The 26,950-nt window shown below is 39.3% G+C and overlaps 1 long non-coding RNA gene across 1 annotated transcript; it reads right to left on the bottom strand.

The window, feature by feature from the left end:
- Window positions 1–9,718: 9,718 nt before the first annotated feature.
- On the bottom strand, window positions 9,719–10,585 carry LOC133742012 (uncharacterized). The gene is made up of 2 exons (XR_009862319.1): window positions 10,150–10,585; window positions 9,719–10,063 (listed from the first exon to the last, which is right to left on the bottom strand). It is a non-coding gene; the product is annotated as an uncharacterized LOC133742012 (long non-coding RNA).
- Between the last annotated feature and the right edge of the window lie 16,365 nt (window positions 10,586–26,950).

The raw sequence follows: 26,950 nt of genomic DNA, 5'->3' as shown, positions 1-26,950 counted from the left end.
ATTCCCATATTGATGACTTGGTCAATCACGTAACAATTAATTAATAGTCCAATTTCCACATTGGAGATTTTTTTTTTTTTTATCAAGAAGAAACTTCATTTATAATGAGTTTTGGCATCATCTCATACACAGAAATGGTCACTGGACTTCACACTGGAACTCCAAAATGACTGACTAAAGGAGCCAAACAAACCCCGACTCAACTATAGATTTAACTTGCACTACAATTAAAAAGCAAAGACAATATGCGCAGGCACAGTGAATCCTTGACACACAACTTTGTCAACACTAACTCGCCACCCAGAGTCCTCCTGACTTGCCTTTGATCGACCAAGTCTACACTAATTGTGACTTCGAACCCGACCAAAAAGAAATGCTGGACTGTCAGACCTGAGACTAAATTAAACCCAAGACCATTGCCACCTTAATGTTAACACTGTCAATCCACAAATGCTCCAAATCGCCATCACCTCCAACTCGAGATCAGATAGGAACAATCCCACTAGAAGGTCAAGGATGATTGTCTATGCCAGTATGCCACCGCCAGACATTTTCTCCACCGCTGCTGACCTAACTCCAGAACAGGAACGACCTCTAGACTGCTGAATAGAAGATTTTCTATGCCAAAATTGCAGTGCACTTGACCCAACAGCTAAAACTTAAAACAAAACCTTGATAGTAACTTATTGCTAAAAAACAAAACAAAACAAAACAAACTAAACCCTAATTTAACATGCAATATGATAGCTAAATTTATAAGCTATTGATTTTCCTTATTCACACTTAAGATTGTCAATTGTAGCAAGGGTAAACAAGGTTCTTTCCCGCAGAGGACTAAGGTTATAACTACTCAAAACAATGTCACAAAAGTGACCACTGTTCCTAGCGAACAGCAGTCGAAAACCTAATTAAAAACCTAATCTAAACTACTCAGAAAATTACGAAAATTTACAGAGATATACTAGAGACACAGGGCGTCTTGCACACAAAATTTGGTATTATTCGGATTCGATTTACTATTCTAAACAAATACGAAAATATAGAGTACAGAATCTGAAAATAACAAAAACTGGTTTTAAGATGGTTTGAAAACAATATGATGAAGATAGTTAGGGAAGATGCATCCACCCCGGACAATCACACACAAGATAATTTGTTCAATCCTAATTCAATTATCTAGATGAAGATGCTCAGGTTGGCTCGGTACGCTTGAACACAACCTATTACCCTTTCTTACTTCGTACGCTAGGCAGGAAGTGCTCTACACCTAGACTATTCCCAAGCAATGCAACCTAAAGGTACGCTTATTAGATTAAACATGCAGAGATCATTAAGGTCTAAAAGAGTTTGAGACATCACTAGGCATCGCAATAAACTTAGCGCCTTGCTAAACCTAGGACTTAGTTTACTTGATAGTGAAAACTAACAATTGCTTCTCTAGAAGGTTTGAGGAATCCAACTATTGACACAGGCATCAAACAATCAAAGCGGTAGAACCCTAACATTCATACTAAGCGTGCACTCAAAGCATACAAGCAAGCATTCATCAATGGAAAAGTAGTAAACAAAAGTCTCATCTTGGATTAAAAGAAAATAACATCAAAAGTCAAATCATCTTGTAGTTCATGTCTAGGGACTTCAAGCAGCCCCCTAACTAATAAAAACTAGTTAAACATAAAAGAAACAAAACAAACTAAAGAAGGGGAGAAAGAGAGAGAGAGAGCTACTGCAGATTGATCTCCTTTTATATGCTTAGAGGTTATTAGGAAATCCAAAACCTAAAAGAATTAGGGTTCACGTGCTTCGGTGGAGTTTTCCTATTGGCTCTTGAACTTGATGACTCATTCCAACCATTCACGTCATGCCATTTGTCTATATTAAGCTGAAATATGAAGCACAAACTCGTCCTCGGGCTTCTCGGTGTGATTTGGGCCTCGAAACATAAATTCTCGTCCAACCTCAGATTCACGCGCAGCCTGACCTTCTTATACTAAATCGACCATAACTTCTTCTAGAAAAATGATATTGATGAGCCGTAAAAAGATTCGGAAACTAGACATCCGAGGCTATCCATGAATATAAAGATCATCCTCTGGATCGTTCTGAGATGGTCTCAGTGCTCTGTCGAAGTTAACTGATCTGCACAGGAAGATTTCCTGATTTTGCTTTTCAATCCCTCTTTTACTTCTTTTCTCCTTCTTTGCTCCCAAATACCTATAAAACAAATAAACAACGTAAATAACGAGAAAATACACTAAACTAACAAAGAAAGTATAGAGATTAACGCTATTAATATCGCATAATTATGCTCCTATCACAATAAAACATAAAATTAAAACATTTTGGGACTTGAGCCCAAACACAGGCCCAGACCCAAACTCCATCTAGCCCAAGCAACAAAGCCCGAGGCCAGAGAACAAATGCAGTTGGCCTCCATTTTTCACGCCCAGCCCAAGATCTCGCCTGCACCACCACGCCCACCACTATGCCATCGACGTCGGGTCTCCACCACCGCCGCTCTGTCACCGCCGTCGGACCACCACAGGAAGATACCATCCAACTCCACGATCCCATCCCCACGCAACCATAATCCAGATCGGGGATCCATACCCGAGAGGAAACCTGCCCAAACACCGCCCCTCTCCATCCCTCCACCTACTTGTGGTAGCACCGCCGCCTGTCCCATCGCCGCATCGTGGATCCACCCAACGTCGATCCCATCCCCAACGACAGATCATACCCTGGTGCAGCCAGATGGAAGAATAAATGGGGAAAGAAACCTCCACACCACACCTAAACCCTTGGAGACTTGGTCAATCGCGTAACAATCCAAGACCCACATAGAATCCAATCAGAATCTTTCCGATGATCAATTTAAGAAACGCAAATTGGGCCCATGACAATTGGAGACGTGATTGAAGAGGGACCCGCTCTTATACCATGTTAAACTGTGACAAGCGTGGCCCGTGACTCACCATTGTACTGATACCAACCCAATTTAACCACCCAATAGATGTTTGGTTTTAACACAAAAGGCCTTTGTACAACTTGGTGTGAGTCACCCACTTATAAATTATATTATTTTTTGTCACTTTTTTAATGTGGGATCTTTCCTTTCTAACATTTTTGGGTCATGGGAGGAAATCTTCTGTCTCCGATTTTCTATCTTCTTTGATGTCTCTCATATAACTGAATCCAAACACAACCAAAATCACCAATATAGAACAAAATAGAAAATCGACTCACCTCATAAATAGTTGAATCCAAAAGAAGGTCAAAACTATAACAATGAGCAGATTGAATCGAATCCAAAGCCATAATCGTCCTAATTTTGTTTTCTCAACGAGTATGGCTCTGTGTTTTTGAGCTGGGAAGAAGTCTTTCATCATGCTTCTTCTTCTTTTTATTTTTTTATTAGATTTTTATTGTTGAAATTATAGATTTATGTAGAGTTAACAAAGTTAGAGGGTTGTCAGCTTAGTTGGAACAGAATGACAGATGTCAGCATATTAATGGAGTGATAGGGAAGAAGATAGGATATTGAGGACAGAGGATTTGAAAGCCTTAGGTCATTGAGCCTATTTTTAGAAATTATAGATTTATGTAGAATTAACAAAGTTAAAGGGTTGTTAGCTTAGTTGGAGCAGAATGACAGATGTAAGCATAGTAATGGAGGGATAGGGAAGGAGATAAGATATTGAGGACAGAGGATTTGAAAGCCTTGGGCCATTGACCATCTTTTGTTAAAAAAAAGAAAAAGAAAAAAAAAAGGGGTTTACCAACTAATAGAACGCTTGATATAACATGCAAACAAAAAAATAGTGGATTAGAGTATCAATAGATCAAGTAAACTTACTTCGATACAGAGGTAGACTAATTCGTTACAGAGGTAAAGTACAATCTCAAATAACCCTACGAATGCATGGAACATGTCTACCTGTGAATCAAATAATTATACTTGATGTATCGATACAGTAATGTACCGTGGACAAATCCAAATAGAGATATACTAGTTTGATACAAAGGTACATTGATGCAAAAACTACTTTCAACGTTTAATACCCTTTGTTTCTAGTGGGAATATTGGCCCATAAAAATTAGCGGTTTGTACTTCCACTTACTCACTTTGGTATACTAATACAAAAAAAAAAAAAAACCAACATCTATCTATTCGGTATCGATCGATTATTTATGTTTCTTGTTTTATTAAAATTAATCATTCTATCATCGAGCGATGATGCATTTTTTCTTCCATCCGATTGTATTGCAACATTATTATTGGAGCATGTGCCAAGAGTTCACAAAAGAGAAATTATATACACACCACCCCTATATACTTAATACACACCTCTTAAATTTTTTTGTCCAAATTTTTTCCTCAAACTTCCTCTTATGCCATCTTTATTTTACTTAATACACACTCCTTAAATCCATCATCTTCTTCCTTCTACCAAATCGAACCCAAGCAAGCTGCTCCTCAATCTTGCACCCTATTTCTCACGGTCTCACCTCTATGACCCATACATCATCCTCCAAGTGAAATCAAATCGAATGAAATTGGCAAGCAAATGAAACTTAGCAAACAATCAATGGAGACAAAGTGAGAGAAGATTTTATTATTATTATTATTTTTTTATATTAATTTCGCATTCAATTAACCTCCAAGATTTTCAATTGTACCATAGAAAGTTGAAATCACCCGAAAGTTTGCAGACCGTAGACCACTTGGAGTTCTAAATATTTAGAGAAAATCAAAAGCTTAATATTCATATTTGAATTTGTTACTTCAACCAATCAAATCCATGAAAAAAACTTGAATAGAGTATGAGAAGTTTGTTGAGTGCATGGATAAATTATTAGTTGTCTTCTTATTGAATGTAGGATCTTGGTTGTCCTAATCATCTCCAGTTCATTAGTTGTCTTCTTATTGAATGTAGGATCTTGGTTGTCCTAATCATCTCCAGTTCTAAGTCAAAGTTTTCATTTTTCTTCATTTTGTTTTTGGTTTTTTATAGTTTTCGTTTTGTTCATCTTTATCAAAAGGGGTAAAAATGTATTAAATTTTTTTTTTTAAAATGGGGGTGTGCATAAAGTAATTTGGTATGTGTGAATAAAATTTCTCTCCACAAAAACCTTGTAATTATTTATTCGGAGTAATTTGATGGATCTATGTGTAGTTTATATATCTTTTGTGTTTTTTTTTCCTTACAATTTTTATTATTATTAATTTTTAGGGAAAATCATGAAAACAAAATTTGGGGTGGTCTGAATAGGTTATTTTTTTGCCCTTTCTTTTCTAGGTAATTGAAAGGACCCATCCCGATATTCACCTAGAAATCGGAGGTGATCTTATGGGCCGCTCACCTTTAGGAGAAATGCTACCAAAAATTTAACAAAATAAGGCAGACTACACAAAACCTGTAAAAGTAAAAAGTACCAACATTTCCAAAATACTGAAATGCAACATCAAGAGTTTTCACAAAATAACAATTCCCACATCAAATAGTACAATAGAATCTCAGTCTCCCAAAATTAAGAGGTAACAAATATCCTGCAGAAATGACCAAATGGTAATCAAAGCATTCTAGACAAGTAACTGAAATAGACAAGCTGGAATAACAAGTAACCTACTGACAAACTTTGGAGTAGTGAACACTATGCCTCGAACTTTTGGTACATCTGACCTCAACTAATCTGCAGACTGGGGAAAGTAAAACAAAAAGACCCAAGAAAGAATATTTGTAAAATTTAGCATGAGTGGACAAAATAAAATAATTTAATGATTTCCAAAATTTCTCTATTTCTAAAAACATGAATCAAACCAAAGATGGCATTGAAATGAAATAAACGAGTTGATACCAAAACATATAAACTAGAGAATAAATGTGAGCCCTGGAAAAATTTATCGAGCTTAGGTGAGATCGTTCGGAATAACTTTTACGATCTCGGTAATAAATAAAGGTGCTCGAGATTATTTTTCAGAATTTTTTTTTCATAAGGCGAAATCCTTGATTTAAGAGTGTGATAAAAGTACAAGACACGACGAGTTCGTTGTAATTTTCGGGGAAATTTCGGACACCTGAACTCTATATTATGAACTTCCGAAGTTTGGGAAATATGGAAATTCATTTAAATAAAATGAAATTGTCCTAATGAGATCTAGGCCATTGGATTAACCACCGCTTGATCTGGGCCGTTGGATTAAAATCAAATTGGGTTATAAATAGAGGCATATCGTATCCGACGACCTAGAATTCTCGAGAAGGTTTCAGAACGCACGATCCTCTTTGACGACCCGACTACCCGCGACGACGACCCTGTTGTTTCTCCTCTTTCCGGCGAAGGCACGGCGGCGCACCGGTCACGTTCGACGCTTCTCCTCGTCGTGGTTGCGCCTCTGATCCCGGATTGTCCATGCATGGATCGGGGAGAGAGAATGGAAGCTCGAAAAATTTGGGTCTTTGACGGATTCCGACTTTTTCCGGCGACTCCGGCTATTACTGGCAACATTTGAGGTGAGGAAATCCTTCTCCTATTCATTCTCTACACACTGGTATAACTTGTTTTTGGACTCGATTGAGTTTTGATTGAGTTGCTCATTTGGGTGTTATCGGCCTTCACCGAGGTTACTGTTCACGGCGACATTATTGGGCTTCCTCGTTCAATTTCGACGGTGGTTCTCATCCTAGAGTAGGCCTGGCAACGTGCGGGTATAGTGCGGGTACCGTGTTAGTTTTTAACGAGTCGGGTTCTTAACGGGCCGACACGGTAAGAACCCGTTAGCTTAACGGGTTTCACGGTCTAAACCCGGTGGGTTTGCGGATTACCCGTTGGAACCCATTATGACCCGTGAATAGAATTTTTTTTCTTTTCAAACCCATTGGAACCCGCAGACCCGTAAGCAGATTTCTTTTCGTTCACATTAAAGTGTCAGCCTTTACTCCACTACACCCAAAAAGACAACGTAAACATGGAAACATCAAACTGTGATGAACATCCACATTGAGATTAATAGAAAGCATGAGAATTTGTGAGATTAAGACCCAGAAGGAAAAAAATGGAGGGAGAAAGCGAAGACCTTTGGAGAGAGGAAGCAAAACCTCTCTGTGAGAGAGAGAGAGAGAATTGGGTTTTGGGTGAGGGAAAAGAAAAGGGCGGAGGCTGCTGTAGGTTTTGTTTTTTTTTTTTTTTTGGAGTTAACGGGTTTAGCATGCACGGCCCATTAATTTGCGGATTTTTGGAGTGCGGGCTTTTCTCAGCACGGATTAATAAACAGGCGGGTTCATGCGGGCTTTTTGCGTGCGGGTTTACGGGTTACGAGTTTAAATGCCAGGTATATCCTAGAGCGTGAATTGGTTCCTGGTTGAGCTTAATCCGCCCTGCTGGTCAACCTTGGGCTTTATGTTGTCAGAATTGCTCTGTGACTCGTGCAGACTCCGGAGCTCTATTACTGTGTGGGTTTTAGGCACGCTGTCATTACTCGGCTGAGGTAATTGTGGAACTAAACTTGAAACTCAATCAATGTGGGATGTTATTTTTGGCAGTAAAGCAAGAATTAAGTTTGGCTTTGAAAGGGTGATTGGACTTGTTAAGGTTGGATTTCGATTAGAATTTGATTCTTGTTGTGGAAGGTTGTTGAAATTAGAACTGGTTATATAGTTGCAGGGATTTGATCTCCTGGTTATGTGTTTGATTTTATCAAATTGTCTTTGTATTGAAAAAGGAAGAAATTGTGGATCAGTTGGTGAATCTGTTGTCAATATTCAAAGTGTGAATCGTAGGGATGCTAAGAAATGATTTAAGTTGTAATATGGGTGTCCATAGTAATTTGACGGAATTACTATGCGATGCGATTATTAAGTAAATTGGAAGTTATACATTAACGAAATTGGGAGGTGAAAGAAAAGTCATAAATATTGCATGATATTCAAATTGCAAGTGAATATTCGGTGATTTGGAACAATTATTGAACTAGTTGTGATTGGTCAAATGTTGGTCAAAGTTGGTCAAATCCTGGTCAAACTAGGAAAACTGGTTGGACAGTATATCGACGAAATTGAGTCTTTATTTCTTAAGGAAAGTTATTAATATTACTTATGTTGGAAATTAGGACTCCAGATACCTGAGGAACGGAAAGTTCGTGACTCTTGAAGTACGTGAAGAAGAACATCGGAATTCAGGGGATTCGAGACTCTCCTCGATTTAAGGTTTTATTATACTATGCTTTTTATAAAATGATGCATGTTAAGTTTATGTGGTTTGGTTATGTTAAAATGCAATGTGTACTAACCAAACCGTGGAGATGTGATGGCTTGAGAGCGAAAGGTGGCACAGACTTCCTTGGGTTCGATCCCCTTAACCTCCGGAGGGTTAGCTGCACTAGTCGGACGGTGCGCAATCGCATTGACGACCCGATTCCATATGTGTAGCTAGGTAGTGGACGTTCTCGCTACGCTTACTTGGTTATAAATTAATTTGAGATAAGGTCGTGTAGTGGGTCTATGGGACCGACCATCAGGTAATACTTAGATTTGGCGCTGTATTTATTTAAGCATCATGCATCAGTTTTCAAGTTAAAAAGTATTAGAAAGTTTGTCATTCTTTAAATGAAATATATAGTTTAAGTGTGTTTTTATACTGTGGCCATAAAGCAATACTCTATTGTTTTCAAACCTAGTCGAGATGATATCCCAATGAGCAACGAGGAAAAAAGCTCACCCCTACAGCAGTGTGGATGCAGGTATTGTGCACTAGTGACGGGATTGACAGATGGAGCAGGGTGTGCGGAAATAGCTTTGGTAAATGGTCTCTGCAGAAGAAAGTTCTAAAGGTCAATTCAATCTCTCAATTATTGAATGATATCTCGAAACTTGTTGGTCAGTCATTCTTTCTAATTTGATAGTTGGATTAAGTCGATTATTTCTCGACTTATTTTGGACTCGAGTTTTACACGAACAAAAATTTGAAGTGAATGATTTAAAGAGTTTTCACCTCAAAAGTATTTCGACATTTCCGCTACGCATTTTACGGATTGTTATTTAATAAAAATGCCTTGCGGGTTTTTGGGATGTAAATTGAACATTCGGTTTATGTCTAAGAGACACACGGCACTGTGACCTGCTCAAATTGATGAGTTGCAGTTTGGGGCGTTACAATAAATCACACCAAGACTAGTCACCTCATGACATCTGAAGAGTACTGTCGACTAGATGATGCATCGGAGGGTATTGTTGATGGTAAGAGCTTGTAAGCATGGTAACTGTATCGGAGGCTGGGACCGACACTCCATGTAGAAATATATTTTGGTAGGTACTACCAACCAGTCATCTTATGTCATATGGACTTCTATAGGGTACTGCTGATTGAAAATGTTACTCGAAGGGTATTGCCGACCAAGTGACATATCCATGCTCTAAACATCATAACCTCCAAATAAAATATCCATAACTCTGAATTTTCTTAGTAAATCTCAACAATGATCAAATTCTTGAAACGCTCAACTTCAACTAAAAATATAGCAAGAACAAAAATCCCAACAATAAATCAAAAACCATAATTCTCACAACATCAAAATTAAAAGATATTCTGACATTAAAAGAGAGGATTTTAAATCATGCTCATCGAAAACGAAACTCATATTTAAAGTATGAGAACTATAATTATGTTCGAAAAATAGAATTTGCATGCATAACAAATCTAAAAACAAAATTCCACTCACTGTGAAACGGCTAGGCACCGTTTGTCAAAAACCTCCTTGAGCGAGGGCTCTACTCGTCATCCTCGACCAAAATGACAATTCGTAACCATTTACAAAAGGACCAAAAATCAAATTTGAATAATGAAATAAACCTGAAAACTCGAAACTACAGAATTTCATTTGATCCCCAAACGATCGGATTTTGACGAACAATTTACACTAACATATTCAAATCACTGAGCTTTGTTGAACGAGTCATATATCACTGAGCTTTGTTGAACGAGTCAAAAATCACAACGAGATAAGGCGGAACGCGACCCTACTCGGCTACTCGCTACTCTCTCAACCCCAAATCAAGGTCGAGACCTATGCCAAAACATTCAAAACAACAAGCACATCAACATTGCTAACTACACTAAAGCCCAATTGTAAGTGAGAGAGCCGGAAATTACCTCCATAGTCTCGGCAGTCCGAAGATTCCAAGCTTGATTCTGACGGTGTTCGTCTGAATTGGAGAGCAAAACTGATGGCATTGAGACCGCGAAGTGGAGGGCTTCTAAACCCAAGTGGTGGCGCAGTCAAAATGGTCAAAATCCATACGGCACCACGAACACAAAATCGACCAAAACCACCACCAAGGATCTCAAGAGGAAATAGAGGCGGTTTAAATGGCACCAACGGTGTGGTGATTAGTGGCCGAACGGCGGATAACCCGTTGGGTCACAGGGTCGGGTCGAAGGGAAAACATGTCAGTTGTTGGGAGAATTTCTGAATTTCCCCAGTAATTTTTCTTTCTTTTCTAGCATTTACCAACTAATCCACCTATTTACTAGTCGCTTTCCCTAAACAGTAACCAGTCATTTTTAGACCATAACCTGCTCATATGAACTCCGATTTAAGCATTCTACGTGTCTACGTACTCGATTTAATGTTTTCTACAAATTACAGGGAAAAAATTTCATAACTGCAATGATGAAGAAACATGTTGCCCTAGAAATAGAGCCCCCTCTTCGGGTCCAGTACGTACTCCTATTGGAAACTTGGTCTTAAATCCATGGAAATCCTTCTCTTTTAAGCCCTATCTGCTTTTGCTGATGAATCTTCTAAATTTTATCGTAAAGTATGGCGAATCCTAAAGTGCACGCAAGTTGTTTTATCGAAATGCCAAAGTGAAGTGTGAGTCCTTGATTTCTGGATATATAGAGGTTGATTTGATTAATAAGGCTATATGTGTTTGATAAGTAAGAATGGCTGGTCTTCCTTATAACTATTGTACTGTATTTTTCAGCTTTCACGAGAATTCAAGCCCTGGAGATACCATGATCATGAACCCAAACCATCAGGAACTAACGCCCTCTCAATTAAGTCATATTATTGGTTTGATATTCAGGTTGTTTAAGTCCAAATATGCTACACTCTACTTTCAGTGTCTTTACATTTACCAAATAAAGGGCCTTCTTGATCTCATTCTTAGGAAACCACATCTGCAATTCTATTCAGGCATTTAAGCACATAATTTAATGACGAATACAGAAGGAAGATTGTCTTCCACTCCACCTCACATATTTAAATTTTCGAGTATTTGGAGATGATAAAAATGCCCCAAGTATAGTTAGGCACACCAATATCAAATTCTAGTTCCACCTCCTAAGTTGGTTCCAACTTGATTTATATTTATATTTATATTAGAAGGAAAACACCAACTACACAGACCCTTGATAAATGCATCCATCTGTCAACTATTCCATGGATAAGTTCAATCCTTTCATTGAACTTCTCCCTTGATGAAATATTTGTCAGTATCAATAATATTGTGTTTGATCAGTGAAACAGAACAAAGAGATTGGGAATTTTCTGATACTCATATATTTCTCATCTCCCAAATTGGAGTATATATACAGAAGTTACAGAGTTCTACTAGGAAACTAATTACAATAATTACAACGTGATATTTTCTCCTTAATTACATAAATATTCTCTCCTTGATTACACAATCTTAATCAATCCACAGTTACCACGATAAATGGGATAGCAATCCCATGACTCACGCTAACACTCCCCCTCAAGTTGGAGCATACAGATCACGGATGCCCAACTTGTCAAGTGAGTCATAAAATGTCTTGCTAGATATTGCCTTTGTAAGAATGTCTGCCAACTGCTCTTCAGTAGGTACAAAAGGAAATGAAATAATTTGACCATCCAACTTTTCCTTAATGAAATGTCTATCAACCTCCACATGCTTCGTTCTGTCATGCTGAATCGGATTATGAGCAATTTCAACAGCAGCTTTATTATCACAATATAGAGGCATCGCCTTCTTCTGTTTGAACCCCAAATCTCTCATCAAGTTCCTCAACCACAACATCTCACAAACTCCACGAGCCATTCCTCTATACTCAGCTTCAGCACTGGAACAGGCTACCACCTTTTGCTTCTTGCTTTTCTAAGTAACCAAATTACCACCCACAAACGTAAAGTAGCCTGAAGTAGACCTTCGATCAGTAATACAACCTGCTCAGTCTGCATCTGTATACCCACAAACATCCAAGTGTCTATGCTTGGAGAACACCAACCCTCTACCTGGAGCAGACTTTAAGTAGCTCAAGATTCGAATTACAGCATTCATATGAGCTTCACTAGGATTATGCATAAATTGACTCACAACACTAACTGCATAAGCCAAATCTGGTTTAGTGCGTGACAAATAAATCAATCTCCCAACTAACCTTTGATACCTTGCCTTATTTGTGGGTACCTGATCCGGATATTCTGCTAACCAATGATTCTGCTCAATAAGAGTATCAGCTGGCTTACAATCAAGCATGCCAGTCTCTGCTAACAAATCGAGGACATACTTTCTCTGACTCAACATAATACAATCCTTCCCTCGAGCAACTTCAATCCCTAAGAAATACTTCAAATTTCCCAAGTCTTTCATCTCAAATTCTGTGGACAACTGACTCTGCAACTTCTTAATCTCCTCTGAATTATTACCTGTCACCATCATGTCATCAACATAAATAATCAAGGCTGTAACCTTACCCTTCTGATGCTTAAGGAATAAGGTGTGATCTGAGTTACTCTGCCTATATCCAATTCTCCTCATAAATGTTGTGAACCGACCAAACCAAGCTCTTGGAGACTGCTTCAAACCATATAGCGACTTCCTTAGTCTACACACCACCTTATCTCCTGTGGAAGTACCATATCCCGGAGGCAAGTCCATGTATACTTCTTCATTCAAATCTCCATGTAAGAAAGCATTCTTCACATCAAACTGTTGTAGAGGCCAATCAAGATTAGCTGCTAGAGACAGAAGTACCTGGATTGTATTGATCTTTGCCACTGGCGCGAAAGTCTCATCATAGTCCACTCCATACTTTTGAGTATAACCCTTTGCCACTAACCTTGCCTTATATCTATCCACCGACCCATCTGAATTGTGCTTCACAGTATACACCCATCTGCACCCAACAGTCTATTTTCCTGGAGGCAATGGTACCAACTCCCATGTACAGTTCTTCTCAAGTGCATCCATCTCCACGACCATCGCCTTTACCCACTTCTCATCCTTCATTGCATCCTGCACTTTACTAGGAAGAGACACAGAAGATAATTGCTTCACAAAGGCTACATATGGTTTAGACAACCTATGGGTCGACACATAATTGGCTACAAGATACTTAACCTTAGCACTCAAAATCGGTTCATACTTCTTTGGGGGCTAACCACGGGCTGATCGATCTGGCAAGACTTTAATTTGAACCTGTGTAGTTCCATCTAAAGGAACAACACTACTAGACAAAGGAGGATTATTAGACAAATTACTAGACAAAGGAAGATTATTAGACAAACTGCTAGACAAAGGAGGATTATTGGACAAAAGGGAACCACTACATACCTCAGGCGAAGACTGAACAGGAGAGACCAATGATGGAGAGGGAGAGACTGGAGTAGCTGAAGTAGCATGCACATTCTTCAAACTAATGTCTTCAGTCACTTCAGGCAATGTATTGTTGACGGGTTGATGCTCCCCCTTCGACGGATCGAAGTCTTTTTCTACCTGTCGAACAGACCCAGTCGACGGATCAAACAAAGCTTCTGAAGGAACTGGAGGTGTCGGACACGAAGGGTCGAGAGCTGCATCAAGAGCTTCTGGACTTGGCTGCTGCAGTGGTTCAACGGAATGGCCCTCAGACAAATTTGTGATTTCAAGGCTTGTGTCGGTCACTTCCTTGTACTGCTCTTCGAAGAAAACACTTTTCTCCCCCTGACTAGGAGCCGCAGTAGGCGAGAAATAACATGTGTCCTCACTGAAAGTAACATCCATGGTGACATAAAACCGTTGGGAAGGAGGATGATAACACTTGTACCCTTTCTGATGAGACCCATACCTGACAAAGACACTCTTAAGGGCCCGAGCATCTAACTTGGAACATTGGTTCTTATAATGATGGACATAAGCTACACAACCAAAGACACGGGCATGAAGGGTATTGAGAGATGGAATGGAGACATGACTAGACAAAACCTCAAATGGAATACGACCTTGAAGAGAAGAAGATGGGAGACGGTTAATAAGATGGGAAGCACATAGCACCGCCTCCCCCCAGAGATATTTAGGCATATTGGCACTAAGAAGAAGGGCACGACCCATATCCAAAATATGACGATTTTTCCGCTCAGAAACCCCATTTTGTTCTAGTGTTTGAGGACAAGTGGTTTGGTGAACGATCCCATGAGATTGGAAATAATCATGAAACGAATGGTTAACAAATTCCCCCCCATTATCAGATCGGAAAATTTTAATGTTAGCATCATATTGGGTACGAACAAGATTATGGAATGCTGTGAAGGCGAAGAAAACCGCATCTTTTGACTTAAGCAGAACAACCCAAGTTAATCTCGTAAAATCATCAATAAACAAAACAAAGTAATGCATTCCTGAAAGGGTTGGATGTTTGGAAGGTCCCCACAAGTCTGAATGAATTAACTCAAAAGGCATAGTACTAGAATGAAAACTCGGAGAATAACTAGACCGATGACTCTTAGCTAAGGTACAAGTCTCACAATGTAAGCTACAATTACTTACTCCCAAAAACAAAGAGGGCATGAACTTCTTCATGACACCAAAAGACGGATGACCCAAACGCCGATGCCACAACCATAACTCATCAAACCGATCAGAACTCAATGTCAAGGCAACTGGACCTTGCAGTGCTTGTGTCTGTCCTGCGTACATGCAATCCAAGTGAAACAGTCTCCCCCTCAGGTCTCCCTTGCCAATTGTCGCCCGAGTGCACAGATCCTGAAAGACAACATACATTGGATAGAAGGTTACAGAACACTTGTTTTGTGAGTTTAACTCAGACACAGATAAGAGGTGATGAGATAGAGAGGGTAAATAGAGGACATTATAGAGAATAATAGAAGCGTAACTTGGACTGACCCAACACCTAAAACTGGAAAGGACTTACCATTTGTATTTGAGACATGTGTTATAGATGGGGAAGACAAAGCGGTAAACAAAGACTTATCATAGGTCATATGGTCAGACGCACCAGAATCAATTATCCATGTATCACTACCAGTAAAGTCAGAAATATTCAAAGAAATACCAATTTTACCTCGATATTCCTCAATTAGAGGAACATTACCCTTAGTATGGTCCTAACCATCCACACCATAGAAATCAGGTTCTTGCACCAACTAAATTTCCGCCTTGCTTCTTTGATTATTGTTGCCACCTTTCGACCCAGAGTTGTTGGAGTTGATTCTCAGCAATTTGGGGCATTGACTCGATCCACCAGACTTGGCCTGAACTGTCAAACTAGAGATTTCGGTGTGAAGGTTCTTCATGGCTGCCTTGTTGGTCAAATCTCCCAGTCTTCTTCTTCAAACAGCAACCAAAGCTTCAAGAACAAACAGATTTTGATGGATCAAAATAGGACGGCAGAGCTGCTACAGATGACAAAGACAAACTTTTTCAAAGAGTACAAACTTGACGGCAAGGTGTTGCAAACTTTTAGGGTTTTTAGGGCAGAAGGAACAGAGGACGAAGACAAAGGACAAACTCTTAAAGAGTATACAAAGACAAATTTGCAGCGGAAACAAACGAACAAAGTCCAGTCGGATCTCTGCTCTGATACCAAGTCAAACAGAACAAAGAGATTGGGAATTTTCTGATACTCATATATTTCTCATCTCCCGAATTGGAGTATATATACAGAAGTTACAGAGTTCTACTAGGAAACTAATTACAATAATTACAACGTGATATTTTCTCCTTAATTACATAAATATTCTCTCCTTGATTACACAATCTTAATCAATCCACAGTTACCACGATAAATGGGATACCAATCCCATGACTCACGCTAACATGTTCTAGATTATGGGCAATATTGATAGCAACCATGTTATTATTGGATTGGATCATTTGTTTTTCTCTAACAATTACCAAGTCGATCATTTCATTAACAGTTGAAGACTTGAGCAAAAAGCTTATGAATTCCATGTCTAGGCCAGTAGCTCTCCATTCAACTTCTGTATTGGATCCAGAAACTCCGGTTGTTTTAGCTTCTAGAAGATGCCAAATTTCCCCTTTGAATATATCCGGTATCTTGAGGTAGACCATCTGAGAAGTCTTCCAACTCTAAGTGAGTACGGCTAGAAAAAATTAGTATTGCTGTGCCTGAGAAAAATACGCAAGTTACTCTGATATGATAACATAAAGCAACCTCTAGGTGTAGGTCACATGGCTTATGCATGAATTGAATAACAATTACCACCACATAAACTTTGGTTATATGTGTGAGGTATATCATATCCCAACAAGTCTTTTCTGTCTCTTCTTATGCAATTCATAATTTCAAATAGACAATTTGGCCTGAACAAGAGGAACTTTTCTATAGATATCGTGATTAATTCTAAGAGATGAAAAATTCTTTTGCGGATGTGGTTACTGGAATCCCAAGAGATTTCAAATTGCAGGATAGAAGAAGGTTGGTTAGTCATGTTAGGGAAATTAATCCCCCGTTGTTGGGAAATTAATCCCCCGCCATGCAAGTACTAGTAGTAGAGATGGAAAGAAGAAACAACCAAGCAAAGAAGACAACAAGTTTTAACGAGGTTCGGCCAAAATCCATGCCTACATCCTCGGAGAGTTTTCATCTTCACTATGAGAGAATTACACAAGTACAAGATACACCACTCAAGTTTATGCACAACTCGAGCACTCAAGTTTATATCCAACCCGAGCCCTTGTATCCAAAAGGATACCCCTTGTACACCCTCTCTCAACCTAGAAGATCACTCTACCCCAAGAACTATACACGCCCTTGAACACAACTCCCCCTATCTTCTACATCTTGAAGACCCTTGGAGTTGCTCCTTAACCTCTCCCTACTTGCCTCCACACAAGCTTCATCTATTTATACCATTGATAGAAGTCTCTAGACTCACTTCATCAATGCTCATTCATGAATCAACCACTCATCTCCCACATTAACTCCCTAGGAAGACTAAAAGGTCAATACATGAATTTAACCATGCATTTATTCCCAATGCATCAACTTGACCATGCATTTATACCCAATGCATGCACTTGGCCATGCACCAATTTTCCATGCATAAGTTGTCACCTTGAATGCACAAACAATTAATACCATGCATTCATGCCATGCAAAATATCTCCACCAAGGAGGGATAGGCACCAAACCCAACAATCTCCCCCTCCCGACTTTGGTGGAGAGCTCCGCACCACTACTTCAATCCCTGAAGTCATCTCGATCCGAGACACAACTTGTTATACCTACAAGCACACTATCACTTCAACCCTCTGAAGCCCATCTCAATCCGAGACACTGCTTGTTATACCCACAAGCAATCCATTGGCCTTATTCTTCCACTAATTACACATCACCCGGATCAGTTGCACGTGGTTCTAACTCCCCCTGATTCAATCGACCAATATCATGTGTAATTGCACCGAGACAACAATCACTAGTTGGCTCCGAAGAGGGACCTCGACTTCACCCCTTCCCCAGTAGGATTTACCTTCTCACCATCGTCTGAAACCTGGAAACTTGTAACTGGAGTCTCTGCTATACTCACAAACGAGACCCGTTTCAGGTACCTGCATCCTTGTGCACACCGTTTCCCTTCAACCTTCGAGGTCTGAGTTTTTCCTATCAGACGGAACATACTTCCACACTTTTCTCCCTACATCAGAACCATTCAGCCACGTAAACACAACTCCCCCTGCTGTTGACACCTACAGCCCTTGGAGTGTAACTGGCTCAACTTTGAGAAAAAGTGTCATAACCTTTGGGGTGTGAGAAATTCTCCAAGATTACTAAGACATTTTGCTGCACCAGCCTTGGAGCAACATGAGCCCTTATCATCCTTCTGTTTTGACCTCAGACAATCCGGCTTTATGTGTCCTTGCTCCTTGAAATTGCAGCACTACTTGCCCATTCCTCTGCCCCGGGATTTAGACCTGCTGCGTCTAATAAAATCCTCTGGCAGTTTAAATCTTCCTTTGCTTTACATCCTTTCCCATCAACGATTTAGTAAGGCCTTGTTGAATAGGATGTCGTCCACTCTTCTTACCCAAGAGTGCAATTTCTCTTCCATCAATCTACACCACCTTGAATTGTGAAGCACTAGAACTTGCCATGGCATACAACCTCACCAGCCATCATCCCCTTGAGTCATATCATGGTCCCTTGCAGCTCCACTTTTGAATAGGATTTTTCCCGAGTCCACCTTGCTCCCCCTAGCACGCGAATCACTCCACCTATCGAGTACACCATCGATGAGGATTTCCTTGAGTCTTCGACCCGCTCTACCTGCTAGGAATTTTCCTGAGCTGACTCCACCTATTGCACCTTCGGGCTGCCACCTTGACCATTCACCTGACTCCACCTCGGATGATAAGTCCCAGCCGAACCATCGGCTCTGATACCACTTGTTAGGGGATTAATTTCCCAACAACGGGGGATTAATTTCCCTAACAAGTCATATACAGAAACTGTAGATATAGAATGAGCACAGGCCTGAACTCCTTTTGAATACAAGTTAGATTGCTAGTATTGTGAACTGTAGGAGTATGAATACTACTAGCTAGGGAAAATAAGACTCGTGACATAATGAAGAATGTTGGAGATTATGACTGACAGGGTCTGGTAGCCGAATTGCTTGGCCTAACACCTTGATTGACTCGGAGGCCAGTGGGGTTGGTAGCAAGTGTATCCTCTCTATTCTCTAAGTTGTCTGGTAGGCAAATAAGGATACAATATGATGCCTTAAGATCAAAATTTAGAGTTCGAGATGTTAACTCAATACCATATTTAGACTAGAGGACTTTAGTGGCCTACTAACACATAAGGATAGGTACTACCAAAGAAACACATCCAAACAGTACACTCCCAAAAAGACCTAGAAGTGAGCCAGTAAACATAATTACTATAACAAGATTTAGCCCAAGTAAAACTCTCCTTTATTGTTTTTGGTCTGAAAGTAGAACTCTCCATGAAGTACTCTTTTCTATCATCACTTCTTAATATTGGGATCTAGCATGGAACTGATTGTGCACCATATTGTGAGAGTGTGGAAATAATTTCAAATTTCGCTCTTGGCATCTCATACATCAATGAATTTGGAGTTGTGAGGAAGCTTTTTCCTTTTCTAGTTCAACAATGTCAAAGAAGAAATCTGTTTGTGATGTGTTTAACTAATTTCCCGAACAAAAGCGAAACTCATATCCTAGTAGAAGTAATGATATATACTTCTCCTAGTTTAGCAATTTGTAGAGTGTGGAAACTTTGTAGAGCTGGTTTCTTTATCTAGATATTGTCTGCTCGTCACTCTATTTGATCGCTTCTCTTTGGGTTACAAGGGTTTATTTTTTAAGATGATAAGGGCATTTTAATGCGATGTTTTAATAGTTATTTCCTCATATTTTACTTAGTTATTTCCTTAAATAAATTAGTTTTAATGTAGTTTCTATTTTTAGGTGCACTGGAGAAAATGGAGAAGAAATGAGCTGAAATGAAGACACATGGCGAAAAGAGATGAGTCCTGATGGCACTAGGAGACCTTATGGCTTGAAGATGACACATGGAGGCCCAAGAATCTTCTAGATTAATGTGGATTTCAGCAAAATGGTGAAAGCCCAATCAATTTGGGTTGTTGGACGTAAAAAGAGGGATTTTTGGAAAATAAAATCCCTTATTGCCGTAAAAATCAAGAGAGGATCATAGAAGATGACGTTGGAGATATTTTGGGGGATTAAATCTTGATTTTTCCATGAAAAATGGATGGAAATCATGGAGTTAATGTCAAATATCAAGAGAGGATCAAGGATAATAAAGCCATGGAGAGATTTAAGGGAGAAAAGGTCCAAAACAAATCCAGATTCATTCCTATTTTCACTCAAGAATATTTTGGCCGAAAATTAAGAGAAAAATCAGATAAAATCTTGGGAAAATCAGCAATAATATATTTTAAAAGATTATGGACTTATTTTGGAGCTTCCTGATTGGTTGAGTGACATGGCAGAGCTGACGCGGCATTAATTCATTGGTTGGAGCTGTGCGGTGCAACCAGAAAATTCCTTGGAAATTAAATTCATGAAGCCTTTCCTTCCCCTATATATACCCTCCTCTCTAGACGTTTTACACACACAAAAACACACCTCTCTCCCTCAGAAAATAAACATCAGAAAAATTCTCTCCATTCTCTAGTCTTCAGAAGCTCTGCGTCTCAAGCAAGGAGGAGAAGAAGTCATGCAATACATCAAGATCCTAGCCGCCCTCCACCCTTGTGTCGTCCCTAGAAGATTGCTTGCTTTCAAGGATCTTCAAGTTCTTCGTCTCAAGGCTTGTCATCCATCTTTCACGGTGTATTTCATACTTTCTTTTATTTTCCTTTGTTTGATTTCATAGAGTTATGAATTCTAGTTAACATGACGTTAAGGGCAAAGTTTAAAGCCCGTTTATATGTTTTGAAATAAAGTTGTGATTTCTTTATATGTTGATTTATATGTTGCTTATGTGAGATTGCTTAATTGATTTTGTTTTATAGAAAACTTTTATATGTATGTGTTCTTTGAGTGCACGCTTAGGATATATTCATGTAATTGGAGCTAGATTTAGGTTAACAATTCACCTAATAGTTTTGTGAACCTATATCATAAGTAGTAAAGGCTTTGGACAAAAGTCGAAATCAATTAAGGAGGATTGCAAATAGGTGAACTTATTCATAACTAGGTTGTGCACTTTGGTTGACATCCTTTCTGTGTTCTTCATGCATTGAATGTGTTCTTGAGTAGCTAGCTTTCTAGACTATGATTGCATGTTCAATAGGATTAATTTAGGTGCTTTCACTTAGATTAATTATTCAAGGAAAGTAAAATATGAGAAATTGTTTGATTACTAACGTTTCACATGGTCAACTTCTTTCTAATGACATAGAAAATCAACTATAGGAATTGTGATTGGATTTCATTCATATGGATATGGTTTTGATCTTTGTTCCTTGCGTTCCACCCTTGTATATATGTTTTTATGTTTTCTTTATTTTATTTATTTTAATTTTCAATTTTAGAATCCTAAAACCCCCTTTTTACATTAACTCGTATATATTTCTATTCTTTGTTTTATTTTTGTAAATAATACTTTTTACTTTTATTAATTATTTAATTGTTTTTGCAATTACAGGTGTACCCTCAATCCCCGGCTAGAACGATCCCCACTTATTCTATACTGACAACTACATTTTGCAGGGTTAAATTGCGCGCTTCCTTTTAGCTGCGTCATAAGACGCAACACTTGTACATAAAACAACTATTGTAATGCCTTAGAAAATCATAGTCAAAAAATTTACACTAGAACTGCTCGCTCTCTATACTTCCAAAGTTGGTCTTTTTTCGTGCCATCTATTATTCTGACCCGAAACCCTCGTATGTATGATGTGTTGTGAAACTACATATATGGACCGTTGGTCCAAAATGCCAATTCTGTTACAAATTCGGTCAAAAATGCTCCCATGGCAAGCACGTGTGCAGCTTTTCAGGGGAAATTCGGTATCAATTATATACCATCTATGAAAAGTTATTTATGGTATTATATCTACGAAAATGCAGCGATTATGAGGCAGCACTATGGTCAATTTCTTGCTCCCTTTGATTTCTTTTTTGTATCCTTCTCTAACTTTCTTATATAAATATCCATTATTTATATTTATTGTCAACAAGGTGGAACAAAACAAAAACAAAAAAATACATCAAATGGGGATGGAAGTTGGAAAGGAGCTGGTTTTGAGTGAATACCTCAATGGTAAGAGTTTCGATGGCTTGAGTTCACTACAATTGGCAGAGTTACGTCACCTCGTGAGAAAAGAGATGGAAGCCATCGAGAAGAGGATTAAAGCTTGTGAAGAAATGGAGAGGACTAAATCTCTCAAGGCACCTGTGGAGAGTCAAGGTGATGCTAGCTGATAATAATTCAATTGAGACAGTGAATGGTGGTGCTAATGAGGGTGTGTCGGTGACGACAAGAAATAATGATTTAGTAGCTATGTAGACAAGAGTAATAAAATCCCTTGAAAAGAAATGTTGTAATGAAATTGCATTATTGATGATACAGCTATTCTTGTATTGTTGGAATGTACAGCTCTGTTTCTCATTACCTGAATAAAATGCATTTATTTTGAACTATTATAATGATTGCTTTGCAATTGATATTTTTTTCCAACTACAAATTGCATAGTTATCAAAATGGTAGTGTTGACCTTATCGTACGAATGTTTCGACTTCTTCTGCTTTGGATGGGGTTACGAAATGAATGGCTGATTTCTATCTTTCATATAGATGAGGGAAAAAAATGATGGAATTTAATTGAAAGTGAAGATTTCATAATTTCTAAAAGCCAACTCCTTCCTCTGGCATTATCAGATTGAAAATTTTAAATTTCTCTGTGAAAGAAAAAGAAGGAATTCATTATTTAAATTCCCACTTCAATTTCCACCAAAATAAGTGTCATTTGCGAATTCCTTTGTAGTATTCAATTTTCATTTCCAAAACAAGACTTTTTTTTATATTTTATTTTCTAATTTATTTTAAACTTTCTTAATTTATTACACATTTCAAATCTTAAATAGATACAAAAAATGGATCTTTATAGGAGCCATCCACACCTAGTTAGTGTGTATTTAATTTTATAATTTTTGGTTCAGTCTAGGTATAGTTTTTATTTTCGTCTTTGTCTAGTGTTTGTTTCAAGTTTTTCCGAGTCTGTTTTGCAATTGTTGAGCCACAATCCTCTGCGGGAGACACCCTCTTTCCTATACTACCATCGATAACCATTAAGATTGCAGGGATTTATTTATATACCTATTTTAGGTGTATCAAATTTTGGCGCCGTGTCGCCGGGGATTGTTTTCCCTTAATAATTGTAAATCGTACTTGTTTTTCTTTAAGTTTATTTGTCGTTACAAAGCTTTCTTTTGGTTTGTGTTTGCAGGTACTTAGTTGCTGTGTATGCAAACTTGGAGCTTTGGGAGCACTAACCTTGTTCCCTTGGATCGTGAGATTGAACGCACAGCTAGGTCACATCAGAAACGTGCGTCTCAACGCGTGGGAGAGGAGGACACGACGGATCGATTCTTTCGATTTTCCACCAATTCCACCACATTCACCAGTTCCACCATCACCTATTGAGCTACAACAAGCTGTGATCACACATTTCCTTTTGGTTTTGTTCATTCAAACTCTAAGGATTCTTTCAAATCAAGTGAAAGTGAGGAGGAAGAGCAGTTGGTCAACATGGCAGGCAACCGTACTTTGAAGCAATTGACCGCACCTACTGCCATGCAACAACCCTTGTGCATCACTTATCCTGCGGGGGCATAAGGCTTTGAGCTCAAATCAGGCATTCTTCATCATCTGCCTAAGTTTCATGGGTTCTCAACAGAGGATCCTAATCTTCATCTCAAGGAGTTCCATATGATCATTATGGGGATGAAGCCTGAAGCAGTTCTTGAGGAGCAAGCTAAGTTGCGTGCCTTTCCATTTGTACATACCGCCTATATCACATACTGCCAAGCATGCGCAACAACCTCGTAGGTGGCCCCCGCGACATGGTTAGTCCAGCCTACGACATGCATCCGGTAGATTGATGCGGCTAAAATAGCCTGACAATTTAACCCTGCAAAATGTAGTTGTCAGTATAGGATAAGCAGGGATCGTTCAGTCCGGGGATTGTAGGGTACACCTACACAAAAAGGTCAATTAACAAAGTAAAAGAATAAAATGGGGGTTTTGAAATTTGGTTCCTAATCTACTTAAAATAAAAACAAAACAAATAAAACTATATACAATGATCGACTTCCCTAACCTAGACCAATACCACTCAGAAATTACTAAGTGTAAAAACAGAAAATCCATTTCAACATGCTACAAAAACGTGCCCATCTTAAATGCCTAGATAAGAGCCCAAATGAAAAGCCTCAGCGGATCAATCCATTTATCTAATTCATTCTAATGTAGGCTTGGATCGGAAAAGTCCTTACCAAGCCCAATACTACTAATTTCCGAAAACACTCAGCGTAATTCTCTTAACTAGTAGTATTATCTAACCCTCGAATCAACTCACACGTGCAAATTAACCATTACACATAGAATTTAACACGTAATTTCCAGAATCGTTTAACCATTGAACATGGTTTTTACCACTTTTTAGAACTGATTGCTACTTGTTTAACTCAGCGCCTTAACAAATAACAATTACTCTTGGCAAATTAAGCAAACACACAAGAACTCTCACTGTTATTCTAGCATGCAAACTTATTAACCTAACTCTGGAAATTACCTAAACACGTAAAAGGCCACAAGATTGTAACATGCATCATCAAAGAATTCTCAAAATAAACTCAATAATAAACTGAAAATCTCAAAAATATTAATAAAAATATTCTGAAAATTTCATGTCTCCAATTATACAACTCGCAAATCCAAACACACAAAACCAAAACAAAAATTGTAAGTAGAGTCATAGTTACACTTTGAAGCTTTCCTCAGCGGCTTAGCAACAAGGTGATAAACTTGTCTCTGTTATGGTGGTGGAGCGTCCTTGACTCAGCGCCTAAGAACTTCGTAGATTGATGGCTGGATGGTGGTCACGGTCTTGTAGGTGTTGGAGGTTTGAGGAGTGAATTGGGCAGAGTATTGGAATAGTTTTTGGCCAGGAAGTGATGCAAATTCTGTTCTGGACGTTGCCTATTTATAGGGGAGCATTGGTTGGCTTTTGTCGATCATACCCTTCATCATTGGACGGATGGGATTGCATCATAATTCTTTTAATTTCCCAACTGAAACGTCTCCTTTATGTCCTTAACTCCTCTCATAATGGGGCAATTCCTTTAATTTCCAAGCTGAAACGTCTTTCTCTTATTTATTCCCCAACTGAAAACGTCTTTCTCTTTATTTCCCAACTGAAAACATCTTTCTCCTTCATTTATTTTCCAGTTGAAACATCTTTCTCCTTTATTCCCCAACTGAAAATGTCTTTCTCCTTTATTTCCCTTATTCATTGCTTGGTCAAACGTCTTAAATGCTTTATTTTCTAATTCCATCATTGCTGTTTCCAAGAGTTCCACCAGGTAAGGTTTCCTACAACAAGGAGGAGAATATCAGAATTTTTGAGAGAAAATAAAGAGAATTAAAATGTAAAGACCGCAAAAACGTCGACGGTGAGGAATCTTGATCCAGCTAGGATTTTTCATGAATTTTGTGTTTTCCGCCTATTTCACGCCAAACACTCTACAAGACTCTGAAAACGACTTAATGACTCAAAACACGAAACTAAAGGAGAAACAAGGCTAAAATTGGGCATATACTCATTAATATCGTCGCACTTTTTTCTCCTATCATAGATCGACACCCGAGCTACCTTGCTATGGTGGAGGTCAGCCGGTATCTCGTCGTGAGGCCACTCTCCCATGCTCTCCAAAAGTCTTCAAGAGAAGCAAATATGTGTATTATGTCCCACATCGGAACTATAAACTAGATGGAGACTTCCTTTAGCTATAAAGGGAAGTCCTCCCCTTCTTAGATAAGGATGGGATCCATGATCCCCACACTTGTATCACTACAAAGGCTACTTGGCCTCACTCATAGTAAAATATCTAAGTGGACGTAGCCTTGCCTACCGGGCAAGGTGAACCACTATACACCCGGTGTCATCTCTCTCTCTCTCCCTATCATGCTCCTTACTTGGTTCCCGTATTCTCACACAAAAACATTGGCGCTAGAAGGAGGGCCCCTAGGAGTTTGGGTATGAACCTCCGACCTTGAGCAAGAGTCATGTACGGGTACCACGAGTGAGCAGGTACGTTTAAGGCCCCGCACCCTCTACTCCCAAACTCCACTCTTCCATGAGTAACCAAGGTCCACTTTCAGTAGTACCTGACTGGGACTCGTTGAGAAGACCCCGCTCTTGGTCCTCTTCCAACATCCCCATCTCTCCGGCAACACTAATGCAGATAAATTTTCTGGCGGTACCTGCACCAACTCGGTTAGCTCCTGACCGGGCCACGCTCATAAATCAACAGTCTTAGAGACTCACCGGTACCACCTTCAGTTCCCTGTCAACTCGCACTCACCTCTTCCCGGTGATTCATTCCAAAGCCTCTCGGTGACCTGACCCGAGACTTCACCTCTTGGTAATCAAACCAGGCAGCCTTCACCACCTCTCAGTGACCCAACCCCGAGATAAGCTCTGGAACCTGCTGGCCTCCTTCGCCAACCCATGCTTTCTCAAGCATCAGACACTCGTCCGGGGTTTCGTCCAGGGTTCAAAAAAAAAAAAACTCTGGGCACTTGAGAAGTTGGCTTGGACACCCCTCCTGGTGATGAATTCGAGAGATCTCGGTGACTCAGAACTCTTGCTTGAAGGTGTTGGCAGCGAGTGCTAACTTCCCTTGATCAACGATGTCTCGAACTCCTACCAACATCCCGGTGTCTCATCTCCTTGGTTTCGATGTCTCACCTCATTCGGGCAGCGTTTTCACCTACTAGTGATCATCTTGGCATCATTTCCACCTCTCCGTGATCATCACCAGCAGCTCCCTCACTTCCCAGTCAAGCACTACCTGCCGAGCATGCTCCGGGCACCGGCCAGCTGCATCTTGCCGTGAATTGTCGAACAGTTGACGAACAGCCTCAACTGAGAGAATGGCCACAGCTGACCA

The sequence above is a fragment of the Rosa rugosa genome, chromosome 4, assembly GCF_958449725.1.
Source record: "Rosa rugosa chromosome 4, drRosRugo1.1, whole genome shotgun sequence".
Lineage (NCBI taxonomy): Eukaryota > Viridiplantae > Streptophyta > Magnoliopsida > Rosales > Rosaceae > Rosa > Rosa rugosa.
This window is presented reverse-complemented; position numbering and strand designations above follow the sequence as displayed.